Genomic DNA, 13,961 nt, shown 5'->3' on the forward strand with positions numbered 1-13,961 from the left:
TTACAACAAGGTAATTATGGAGAGTAGTGAATTTTGGAAAACCACGCAAAAATTAACTTAGATGAAAAGTTGATTATGTTCATTCGGTTACAATAATAATGTAGCTGACCTAAACGAAAAATCTATTAAAGTGAATTATTAACATTTTCCCCTTACAATCAGATCTCAGCAGGTTTACCGGTAAGAAGGTGCAGAAAAAAACAGTTAATTATTTTTAATGTTTTTCACAAACTAATGTGACCCCTATTCACACCAATTTACAGCCATTTTTATTGTAGCTTACATAACCTATTCCTCACCCTCGTAGAAATTGTTTCGAAAACACGAGAATTAAAAAAAAACGCATTTTTAAAACTTTTGTTTTCAGGAATGAAAGCATCTCTCCTTCAGAATTACTTAAATACAATTTATTTATTTCATTAATTTTATTAACAACATATTTCAAAAAATTAAAATAATGTAATGAACATTTCAACATACTTTAAGAAAGCCAAATCTTTTTCTGCATTTATTTTCGTGACTTACGTGTTTTAGATTTTATTCTGGAACGATGAACATTTTTCTTATGAGTGAATGATGAACTTTTTTCCTTATGAATGCACTATACCAATTACAACAGCATTTTTTTAATTGCAATTTTTAATAATGCTAAACATAATGAGAGTAACACAAAAGTAGAAATCTCAAATTTATAGTTTTATACTTTAGCACATTGCCAACAGAGTACAGCGGGTGGCCAGGAAACAATAAACATTATTTTAACCCCATTTGTCAATTTTGGTTCGGTAAATTAGTACGAAACAAAAGCTTTTAAGTGCAAGCATAAAAAAAGTTCATAGTCCCAAAATAAAATCCATTAGTACATAAAAATTACATTAATAAATCTAGAAACAAATTTTGTTCATCAGAAAGTACATTGTTAATGTTCATTGCATACTGACAATGTTTTGAATATGTGCAAGCATAATAAATTAAAGCAAAGAAGACATTCTTAGATAATACTGAAGGATACTTTCCTAAAAAAAAAAAAATATATCTTTCAAATGACTTTTTTTTTTTTTAATTTCCTGACATGTTTTCAAATCATTTTCTAAGCTGACATTTGATAATTCAAGTTGTTCAATTTTAATGGTAAAAGTTCCGTATCGCGTATCTAAGTTGAGCCCTTGATCTTGATGGCATTAAACTGTACATTTTGACCCTGTGGTACACAATGCTTGCTGTTTCAATTAAGTACATCATTCGATCCTGAACATAATTGAAACTTCAGGTAGAACAATAAATAAAGATTGTAAGTTGAATAAAAGTTGCATTTTTGTGTTTTATTCAACTAAATATCATTAATTTTATGTTATATCACAAATGTACAGTTAGTGTTCGGTTAGGTTAGCTACGATAAAAAAACTATAAAAACATTTCTATAAAAACATTTCAATGATTGGTTAGGAATTACCAAGTTAAAGGTGGCTAATTTAGCATAACTAAGTGCCCTTATTTTTCATTATTATACCAATGTAACTAAACTTTCTTAAACAACCGTCCAAACACTAATATTTACAAACTTGCGGCGTATCTGAACACCATGCGCTTAACATGGTTATTTTATTGGTGGGATAAAAAACTTATATATATAAATAATATAATTTATTTAAATAAAAACTGATATTCTAATTGAACTTACCTTGCGCATGGACTCACAAAATTCTTCCGATTGTATAAAACCTCGAAAACTTGCTTGCTTTCTCACTTCTTCCACACATGGCTGACCGCTGACGTCGGTCAACTTCTAGACTCAACTATTTTTTCATTACATATAGCAGGTATTTTATCAATCTTAGAAGCAGTAAACTTCATTTCAACAATAATTAATATAAAATCACTAGGAATATCTCTTGAACAATTCTATATATAGCCTATGCGAATTGCGAAAAAGCAACAAAACAAAACACAGAATGCATGAGAAAAAAAAACGATAGTTCACGAAGCAGGCCGAAAAACGCCGAAGTAAATTACGCGCATGCGTAGATGGTACTAAACCGTGAATGAGAGAGAGGGGCGATAGCACAGCTATCTCTCTCTCTCTAATCCCACCGTAATTTTACGGAGATTCCGTTTTACAGAAATACGAAGAGCGTTCCATTTATTTACGGGTGTTTCTTCGTTGGAATATCCGTAAATTTACTGTAATTTCTAACAGTGTATAAATAAATCATATCTCCAAGAAAATAAAGCAGGCAATAAGAAAATTATCAAGAATAACCTTCCTATTGAGTTTCGTCTCTTGATTTTAAAAGGTTTTTGTATTTCAAGTACAAGGAGTGTTAAAAGATAGGGGCAGGCGTTTTTCGCGAAAAGATCTGAACGCTTAATAGACTGCAACATTGTATACCCGAACCTGTGGTTTCTTCCTTGTGATTGGTGCCCGTCTGCGAGAGAAGTCGTTGCCTTATTTGACCGAGCCACTCATGACGTCTTTACTTCCGCACTGAATCACTATGCTTGGTGTTGTTACAATCAATTTTTACCTGAGAGAAACTCACCCAATCACGAAACACAGACGATGCTACAGTGTTTTAACTTTCAGCTAGTCTCGAAATCTTTTCGCGAAATCTGCATGCCCCTATTAAAAGAGGATGAGTGGGATTTATAATAATCGATCATACCTCCAAAAAAAAACAAGTATGTAATAAGAAACAGCAGGAATAACCTACATACTAAATTTAACAGTGGGTTTTTACCTTTCTTTAAATATCTATTACCGCAAAGGGATCTAAATAGGAGTCAGGTTTGTTTAGCTAAAAAAAAATATATATCTACGAATTTTAATCAAACGGTAAATTGATATAAGATAGTTTTTTTCATTAATCATAAGTATAACCATTAACATACTATCACGAACGATAAGAATAATTCTTTTTGATGCCTGAATTATTCATTATAGCATTAAGAATAAAAATGCGAATGTTCCTTAAATCTCAAAATGAAGTAGGTAACTATAATGAGGTGAAACCTTAAGTTACATTTAATCTGTGTATTCAACCAAATTAGTTACCAAAAAATTTATTAAAACAAAATTTTAAATTAAATCGGTGCATGTTTCCCAAATTTAAAAATAGGAAACCTAATAAAATTAATAACAGTTATGTGTGATTTTATTACGGTGAAATATATTTCCAAATATAAACATATTTAAATTCAAACAAGATTTTTCATTACGATATATTAAATTCAAAATATAATTTTTGGTTTGAATGAAATATTAACATATATATTTTTTTTCTGTTTTTTTTTAGTGTGAACGTTTCGAACTATTCACAAATAAATTTTTACAGTGGTACAACATCAGATATATTCTTAAATTTTCACGAGCGAAGCTACGGGTTACTATCTGGTAATAATATAATATGTCAAATCTGTAATACATCATATTAAAAATTAAAACTCCCAAAATGGCAACAAATATTAATTGGATAATTTTCTGCACTCAATTTTAGCAATTGGGAGACAATGCAAATTTAACTTTTTGCTGCTTATAAGATGTAATCATTTTTAAAACACTGTAAATTTTTTACCACTAGACCTGTCTGCAAAATTAGCCACAAATATATTGAACACGTTCTATGTTTTTGACCTATTTCCTATAAAATTTAATACAAATATTATATTATTATGCTTAATTCCTCAATTAAATTGCATGTAAATGTATGGGTTAATAACTTTAAATACATGTTTTTCAAAGCTACAAAAATTATATTTTTTAGTAGTAGTTCAAATTACATAATACATAATAGATAGGGGCAGGCATTTTTCGTGAAAAATTCTGAACGTCTACTAGACTGCAGCAAGGAATAACCACACCAGTTGTTTCCTCTTTGTGATTGGCGGCCGTCTGCGAGAGAAGTCGTCGCCGTGTTTTAGCGAGCCACTCAGGACGCGTTTGATTCCGCACTGACTTCATGTGATTGGTGCTGTAATAATCGACACGTACCTGAAAGAAACTGACCCAATCACGGAACACAGACGATGCTACATTGTTTTGACTTTCAGTTAGTCTTGGAATCTTTTCGCGAAATTAGCATGCCCCTAATAAAAGAACGCTATGGCTTGAGTAACAAACAACCTTATTTCAAGGTGCAAAAATATAGTTACGCCCTTTGGAGCTAGGCACAATAATTTTAAAGAAAATGCCTTAAGATAACATTATGTTACGACATAATATGGATAAAAACAACTTACTTACTCTTCATTAGCAAAAAAAAATCCGTCAATTAAAACGCTCTAATAACCGAAATTCAGCAAAAGATTTAATATTGAAATATATTATTAAATAAAATTAAATAAACTTTTTAATTTTATACATAATATACCATACAAATATGGTACATTTCCTAAACAAATGTATAAAATAAAACATTAAATAATAAAAATATATTTATTAAAAGTAAAGGTAAAAACAATTAAAGTTTTTAATTATGTTACCACAAATATAAGATTGTAGGCACAAAGCAGTTTTTTCGTGTTCTTACTCAGAATATTTTGAAATTGCTTATCTTCATGATCAGTCAAAATGTGGGCAGCGGAATCGCATTTAGAAATAAAATACTTAGACCAATCGTTTTTACAGAATTTACTAACTATTTATTCACGATCATTTATTATTTGACATTTAGTTTAGAAAGTGACTCCAATCAGAAACATTTGAAAAAAAATTACAATCCCCACAAATATATAGGTCTAAAGTTGAATTTGTTTCTAAGTAAAAAATTGTTCCAACCATTTAAGCAAAACGACACTCTACTTATACACATGGAACAATTATGTCATGATATTTTTAGGCTGTAGTTTTTTTTTCTCGTTCAGAATCTGAAACCAGAATTGTGTGCCAATGATGTAAAAGATAAAATTTATGAGATGAGTCGTGATTATATCGCTTATTCAATGGGCAGCTAACGATACTTGAAGAACTTATACAATTGCTCCTCGTTTATTCTTGGACGGAAGTGGCGTTGACTCATTGTTGATGACCATTAACGAGTTATAAACAAGTTTCACAATTACGTGTAACCCGCCAAAGTATATTACATTGTTATAGACCAATAAGCGTTCTAGATATGATTGATTATTATTAATTGGAAATATTCGCGGTTTGCAAAGCTGTTCCCTTACAGACATACAAGTGATGTCGTTGGCAAACTGTGTTTCCAGTGATTGTTCCTTTAAATAAGTACAGTATTTTTTACATTGTAGTGCCCGGAAAAATTCGCGCATTCGTTCGGCGGTAGACTAAAATTCAAAAACACATACCTTTAAGCTGATTTTACTATTGGCTCACTATTCATCTGGACGATTCTGTACCAATTATTTTAAACCCGCAACCAAAGAAGTATCGAATCACAGGCAAACAAGTTGAGACGACACACACGTCAGCAGCCAATGAACGGGCGTTATTTGCCTGAGTGTAAAGAGTACTGTGAGTTCCCTAATTATAGCTGTTAACATTAAACAAAAATATATGACTGATTACAAGAAACTGGCATTCAGTGATCTTGATGATAGAATTTTTAATCATCTTCAATTTTTGGTGTTCATTAGATGCTGGCTTGTGAGACGTCTCAGCTGCGTTACCAGTGATTTTACACGGTTATATACATAATTTATACTGCCGAAATTATTTTACGCAATCAATTTATTTGAGGAATAACTCGAATTGCAGGTGTATAGTCAAGAATTTTAACTGTGTTCGTTGGTCGATAATAATGTCACATCCTTAAGTTTGTTACATGTTAATAGGTAACTCAATTCTACTTTTTTATAACTAACTCAGAGCTGTCAAGGGCTGGTCAAGAGCTCCATGTTCCAATTATAAGCGTGAAGCATAGGGCCTATGTTTATGAGTAGGGACTGTAAAAATTCGTATTTTCAGTGACCTCTATGATAGACTCCACGACACCCTACATACTCAGGCATATATCACATGCTCATTGGCTACTGACTTGTGAGACATGTCAACTGGGATGCTTCCGATTCGATACTTCTTTGGTTGAAGGTTTTTCAATGGCTCAAAGTCCTTCAGGTTGTACTGCGGGCCAATCGCGGAAGCAATATGAAGGTAGTGGTGTCTAGCATAAACTTATTTATACCTGTGAAATTTTCTTGTTCCCAAATAAAAAAGGCTACTTCTTAAAAGCAAAAGCTGACCAATAGATGCACAATGTTTACGCATTTTTATTTGTAACAAAGTAGACTTTTGGACTTATGCTTCGGCTTTTCTTTTATAAATGGTCCACTGTTATCTTGACAACTATTGAATGACCACGAGTGTGTGACAGACAATAAATTAAGAAAAAACTTATTTTAGGTACCAGAAAATTTCGTTTTTTAAGGGCCTCTAGGCTAGCCTTCATAATCCTATGGTTACTCGGGAAAATACCACCTGTTTATTGGCTGCTGACTTCTAAAATGTTTGGGCTGGGTAGCCTGTGTTTCGGTGCTAATTTTTTTTTGATGTTCTGTCATTGGCTCGGGTTTCTCTAGATAAACTGTGAGCCAATAGCAGAATTAGATCAAAGGTAATTTTTAAAATTTTAGCCTATAGCATAATAAATCCAAGAAAATTTGCAGTCCGTAATTAAAGGTATATTCGGGCAATTATTTTTCGCTTCTTCATATGTTGAGACAAGCTGTGTTTTAAACACCGTAACATCGTCTGTGTTAAGCAATTGATTTAATTTTTCGCAGGTTCGTGTCTACTGACGGTACACAAATCATAGAAATTTTGCAACGGAAGCAAAAGCGTCTTGATTGGCCCGGCCAAATAAGGCAATGTCTACTCTTGCAGTCGGCCGCCAATTATAAAGGAGAAACAACTGTCGTAGGCAGTTGCAAAGTATTAAGCGGTCAGATTTTTTCGCAAAAAAAAGTCCATAATTTTATAATCAACAAAATCATGCCAATTAAAAACACTTTGCTTCGTCCACGATAATAAGAATTTGCCGTGTATTACGCACAACCTCGGCAGAAAAATATATTGCTTTAAGTATATAAATATGCAGAGTTCATGTTGATATTTAACAAAATTTTACATAGTGAACCAGTTACACATTTAATGTCAGAACTCATTGGTTCATATGTAAGTACTGAGAAAAATCGCGATTTGAAAGACTTGCAGGGTGGATTCCCTAGTCCTCCATACACTCGGTTTGATTCCATATGTTCATTGGCTGTTAAATCTGTAAGATTCTTGAGCGGATTCATCACTTTTTCAGGAATATTGTTATTAGAACAGTGGCCTTTGCTTGAACTGAGTGCCAATTAAAAATGCAGCCAACAGGTAAATTGGCATGAAATGAAGCCATTCTTAAAATAAATACGGGAGTTTTCTTGTCTGTATAAATAAGTTATTTGACACTCATTTAGAGAATATTTACCACTAAATAAATTGCATAAAGTCTGTGTTCTACACATGAGAAGAGGCCGGAAAGATTCGCGGTTTTGATTACCTTCAGGATAGACTACAAGTTCCGCTGTGTACTCGAGCACATAATGCCAGTTCTTTGGCTGCTGACTCGTGTGGTGTCACAACTGGTTTTCTTGTGATTCGTTACGTTCTTTGTTGAGGTTTTTTAATTGGCTCAGAGTCGTCCACATGGACAGTGCGCCAATAGCAAAATCAGCTGAAAGGTGTATGTTTTTAAATTTTAGCCTATCGCGAAATCAATCCGGCATTTTTTCCGTTCTCTACTCATGAGGAACCAACACGACATAAACAGAGAGCAGCAGCTAATCTACACATAAACTATTCCTGAGTATGTACAATAACGTCAAGTCTACCATTTGCCAAAAAAATACCGCGAAAATCGTATACCTGCAGCGAAATCTCATTGTTTGTATCAAAGGAGTATGTCCTAAATTTCACCATATATTTTTCCACCAGCCAGCCATTAAAATATTTATATGTTCTTCAGGAGCCAATATTTAACATTCGTCTCTTTGGATGTGTAGATGTAAGAGATTCAAGTGAAATAAGATGTATTGGTCGGTTTTAGAAGTTCAGCTTTTGTTCTTGCCGACAGCCAGGTCTTAAGACGATAACTAGAAACCGGAAAAATTCGCAGATTCATTGCGTGTTGTACTAGAATCCAAACACATATACTTCCCTATTGATACTGTTATTGGCTTAGATTTTACGTAAAGGAATTTCAGCCAATGAAAAACCTTCAACCAAGGAGTATCGAATGGGAAGCATCCCAGTTGACAAGTCTCACAAGCCAGTAGCCAATGAGCGTGTGGTATTTGCCGGAGTATGTATGGGATTGTGGAGTCTATCCTAGAGGTCATTGAAACCACGAATTTTTCCAGTCCCTAACGATAACACTAAACGACGCAACGCGGGGGTCTTTGGGAAGAAGTCATACGTGGCCTGTAAGTAAGGAACGATCCCTAATTCATTGGAATGATTTTGGGGAACAACAGAAAACCATAATCAGAAATCAGTATAGCCACAATTTTATCACAGATACAGCTCACTTCATGATAGTTTCAAATTAACTTATTAAAATCGAGCATTTTTAGCATGGTCATAGGTAGGGACTGGAAAAATTGCCTGGTTCAAAGACCTCTAGGAAAGTCTTTACAGTCCTCTGAATACTCGGGCAATTGTCACCTGTTCATTGGTTGCTCACGCGAGCTAAGCCTCGACTGGATTGCTTGTGATTCGATACTATTTTGGTTAATGATTTTCCATTGGCACAGAACCATCCGCATGTTGTACAGGCCAATTGCAGAACAAGTTAAAAAGTGCAACTATTTTGGATTTTAACCTATTGCGAAATGAGCCCGCGAATTTTTCCGTTCTATAATCATTGTTAGAAAACATGGGTCGGTAAAACGTGATTGGGAAACCACTTATTTCATGATTGGCGCAGGATCATCAACGACCAGTCAAGAGCACTCTAGTCCAACTTTCTTCGTGTATCAGATGTACATGTGCTTCAAGCCTGTACTTTACTACCCAATGAACGAGTCCTCGAAATAACACTAGACTTTGATCATTAGAGACTGTGAAATGAATCGGCAATCGCTCAATTAAACATAATCTTGAGGCTCGGTGTTACATCTTAAAAACTGTGTCTGATGTTTACAATAAGCCCCAACTTCAAAGGCTTACACCAGACATAGGCAGCACTTGAGACCATAAGCCGTAAAAGAGTTTTTCAACTTATGTTAATGTGATGAAATTGCAGCCGAATTTTGTCTGTCGAATGCAGATTCATTCTGTGTATATACATAATATATTTTTTTAGATTATGTGTAAGACTGTGGATTATAGCCCCGCAGTCAAATACACGAGAGAGGGGGGTGGTAACATATGTCACTCACCAGGATGATTTCGTGCCGTTGACGTGGCAGCCCTGGCGATGGAAAGAGCGTCGCGGCACGCGCCGTGAAGGTCGTCTCATTCACGCCGGCGGATAAAAGATTCTGTGGAGTGGTCCTCTCCGAGAAGATGAGAAAAGGAATTGTGTTTCATTGAGGAGGGGGGGGGGGAGACTCAAAGCGGTTGCCCGAAAAGAAACTCCCCTCCCTCGTACCGCTACCAACCCTCCCAATTCCTCACACTCGCGCGCGCGCGTCGTGAGTCTGAAAAAAGGCGCGAGCGGCAGGTGGCCTGCCTCCTTTGTCGCGCGGGACTGACTTTCCCGCCGAACAGGCGAGGGCACAGGCCAGGAGAATTCGCGCTGTTCTTCCGGCCCCATGTTAGCTTCCATGACAGTGTAGCAGAATGAAGGAGATGCCACGTGTTCTTTCACTGCGCAACTTTTCTCACCGGGTCGCACATGAATTCCCCAGGGTTATTTATTTAGGCCTTCGTTAAACTCATGAGTAGAGACCTGCAAAATTTTATTAATAGTATTAAATGATTTTGGGTAGTAATAATAATATGAAAATTACCAACCACATTTTTTTTATTTCCCGAAATTAAACCCTTTAGGAATAAAGATGGGTATGCATGGTTTTAAGAATAGTAATTATATCTCCGAATATAATTAAGCGTAATAAATGATTTCGAGAACCAATAATAACATTACGAAAACTTCCAACCACGATATTAATATTTTTAGAAATTCAACCCTTAATTGGTTATAAAGAGATAAATATGCTTTTAATATTAATAAGTATAACTCAGAATTTACTTAAAAATAAAAAAAAATATCTGGACCCAATAATAAATACATGAAAATTACCAACGAACATTTTTATAATGTCCAAAATTCAATCCCTATGGTGAAAAAGCTCATGTTTTTAAGAATAATGATTATAATAATTCCGAATTAAATTAAGCGTAATAAATTATATTGGGTACCAATAATAAACATATGAAACCTACTAACTACACTTTTTATATTTGGCATAATTCAAACCCTAAGAGGTGAAAACGAGCCAAGTATGCTTTTTAGGTTAGTAATATTATCTCCGAATTCATTTAAGCGTAATAAAATATATTGGGTGCCAATAATAAACATACGAGAATTACCAACCACAATATTTATATTTCTCAACATATAAACCCTAAGGGGTGAAAAATTAATATGATTTTAAGATGAATAATTAAATATTCTAATAAAATATGCACAGTAAATTATTTTTGGTACAACTATAACTTAAGAAAACAAAGAACAATAATTTTAACATTTATTATAATTCAACCCCTAAAGGGTGAATAAGGGGTAACTATGGATTGTACATACATAGTTAATTATATCTTCTAATTTAACCAAGCATAAAAAAAATATAAGGGAATTATAACAAACACACAAAAACTAACAACCACAATTTTACCATTTTGTCAAATTCCAGGACTATGTTGTGTAAAATGAGTAAACATGTTTTTAAGAGAGGTGAATTTAACTACAAATTTAATCAAGCATAACAAAAAAAACTTCGGGTATCAATAATCAATAATAAATGAACAAAAATTACCAACCACAATTTATTTTACAGTTTGAGAAATGCAACCCCTAAGAGGTAAATAAAGATATGTATTGTTTTAAGAATTAAATTAAGATTATTAAATTTGTTTGGGTAGCAATAATAAACATGCGAAACCTACCAAACACACCTTTGTCTATCATTTTGCCAAATGTTAGCCCTAAGGATTGAAAATGTGTCAGTAAGGTTTTAAGAATAATATTTATATCTCTTAAAGAAATTAAGGATAAAAGTTATTTTGGGAACCAATAATAAACATACGAGAATTACCAACCAAAATATTACCAGTTTACAAAATTTAATCCCTAAGATTGGTAAAAGAGGTAGGTGTGTTATTAAATCACAAAACCATCACTTCATACTCAATTAGTATAAGATTTTACTAACTAAAATCCTTGCATTTGGATTTACGTATGGCTTATTATTTGTGTTTAGTGAATTCATATTTTAATGGGGGTGAAAAGTGGGTAAGTTTCCTTTTAATAAAAAAAATCGTATCTCCGAAACCAATTAAGTAACACATAAATTAATGGTAAAAATAATAAGCTATTAAATTATTATTTAACTTTTTTACGAAATTCCGCCCCTTATTGCAGTAAAGTAGTTAGTTTTGTTTTTAAAAAAAAATCATATTTTTTATTCTAATATATCTAAGGTTTAGAATTTTAGAATGAACATTAAGCATGTAGAAATAAAAATGAATTTTTTAATTTTCCCGGGATTCCGTCTTTTCAGGTTGTGAAAAGAGAGTAAGTTTGTTATATTATAAAAAAAATCATATCTCCATAGCAAACAAATGCTGGATTAAAGAATCTTATCGTAAATAACGTAAATAATTAATTACGTAGTATACTTTCCCATTTTTCAATATTTACCCCAAAAGCAGTGAAACGGGGGCACGTTATTTTTTATAGTAATAAGTAGAGCCACGAAATTTTCGCGGATTCATTTAGTCGCAAGCTAGAATGCAAACATCCACACTGACGCACTGTGTTCATGATTGGACCGCAGTTAACTGGACACGCCCCTCTACGACCGTGAGCCAATGATGTCCAGCTAGGAGAGAAGTAAGCGAATCAGGTAGTGCCAAATAACAAGGATAAAAATGTTCTCGCTAAGAAATCAACCAATGGGAAAGTAAACATGGGTCGAGCACACCTATAACTTTGAATTCTATCCTGCGGCCAGAATAATCCGCGAAATTTCCGGGACTCTAGTTATAAGTAGTGGCAGGTATTTTTCGCGAAAAGATCTGAACACTTATTAGACTGCAACAAGGTATACCCGCACCTGTGGTTTCTTCCTTGCGATTGGCGGCCTTCTACGAGAGAAATCGTTGCCTTATTTGACCGAGCCACTCAGGACGCGTTTGCTACCGCACTGAATCACTGTGATTGGTGTTGTTACAATCGATATGTATCTGGGAGAAACTCACCCAATCACGAAATACAGAAGATGCTATAGTGTTTTAACTTTCATCTAGTCTCGAAATCTTTTCGCGAAATCTGCAGGCCCCTAGTTATAAGTCATACAATCAAGCAAATTAAGATGAAGGTTAGAAACTGAGAAAGAATAATATACAAAATTATAAATTAATACCATGTTTATCCTACCAATTTTTATATTCAATTACATAATGGGTGAAAAGGTGGTATACTTTTTATTACAAAAGTCGTATCTTTGAAGTTAATCAAGCAGGATGTAAATTATGTTGTATGATCTATAAACATGCATATTTATCAATTCTTTTTTTACACTTTGCTCATTTCTACTTTATAAAAGGTGAAATTATGTAAATATGGTTTTTAAATAAAAAAAAATCTTCTGATCAAATCGAACCTAATTTAAGATATTGGAAATTATCAATAAACATACCTTCAGCTACATGCTCTTTTTCAACGTTCTCCGAAATATTTGCTTATAAGTTGTAAAAAAGGTTTATATAATTAAACAATTAACAAAGCAATGAAATCCATTAAATCATAATTGGAAGATTAATTTAAACCTTATGTAAATATAAGATTATTATAATTATTTTTGAATTCACATATGCCGTAAAAAGAAAAAAAAAACGGGATGAGTTTGGTTTTTGTTTGGTTAACGGATATTGCCACATTTACTTAGTTCTGCAATTTTACAATGGCATTCGTGTGGAAAAAGAGGGAAGGGGGAAAACTTTGGGTATTTTTTTAAGTAATACTGAGCAAACTAAGAATAAACTTAGAATAAACCAATATGTTCCATAATAAATTTGATATCTGTACTCTATTTCAAATTAAGATGAGATTGTATTAAATATTTGTAATAAGGTGAAATTAATTGATTATATTAAATCATAGCTTCAACCATAGTAAATGGGAATGTTAGTGTAAAAGATTGCATGTTAAAGGTTTTTTTAATCATCTGCGTCATGAAATAAAAAGGATATAATTGTGATTTCACCAAGGTTATACTCGAACACTCTTAAAACAGAAGTTTTAAAATCATATACTTGATCTTTACTAAAAATTAAAAAAATGCCTAAGTATATCCACTTAAAATATCATTATTAAACGGTTCTTTCATTAAATAAATATTTTATGAACCGGACAAATTTATTGTGTCTATTTATTTACTAAAATATTTGGAATTAATCACATACTTTTCTTTCATTGGTAGAATTTTAAAAATACTGTGATACTGCGCGAGCGAAGCTAGTTTGAATTATATTCGTACATGTCAGAAATACTTTTCTACAAGTTTTTTTTTCTCGTTAGTTTTGTGTATAAAACAGGAAACTACCATATAAGTTTACTACCAGAATCATTTCAGCAGCTCTCTGCATCTTGAAGACACATTTTCTACACTGAATGATTTATCTGGCATAATTCCCTGGTTATTCTACCCAAGTTCTATATGATTCAAACTAGTTAAATATGTGTGAAAATATGATGTTATTACTTTGTTGCTGATTCGTGAGATTTCTTAGCTAG

Source organism: Bacillus rossius, chromosome 2, assembly GCF_032445375.1.
Source record: "Bacillus rossius redtenbacheri isolate Brsri chromosome 2, Brsri_v3, whole genome shotgun sequence".
Classification (NCBI taxonomy): domain Eukaryota; kingdom Metazoa; phylum Arthropoda; class Insecta; order Phasmatodea; family Bacillidae; genus Bacillus; species Bacillus rossius.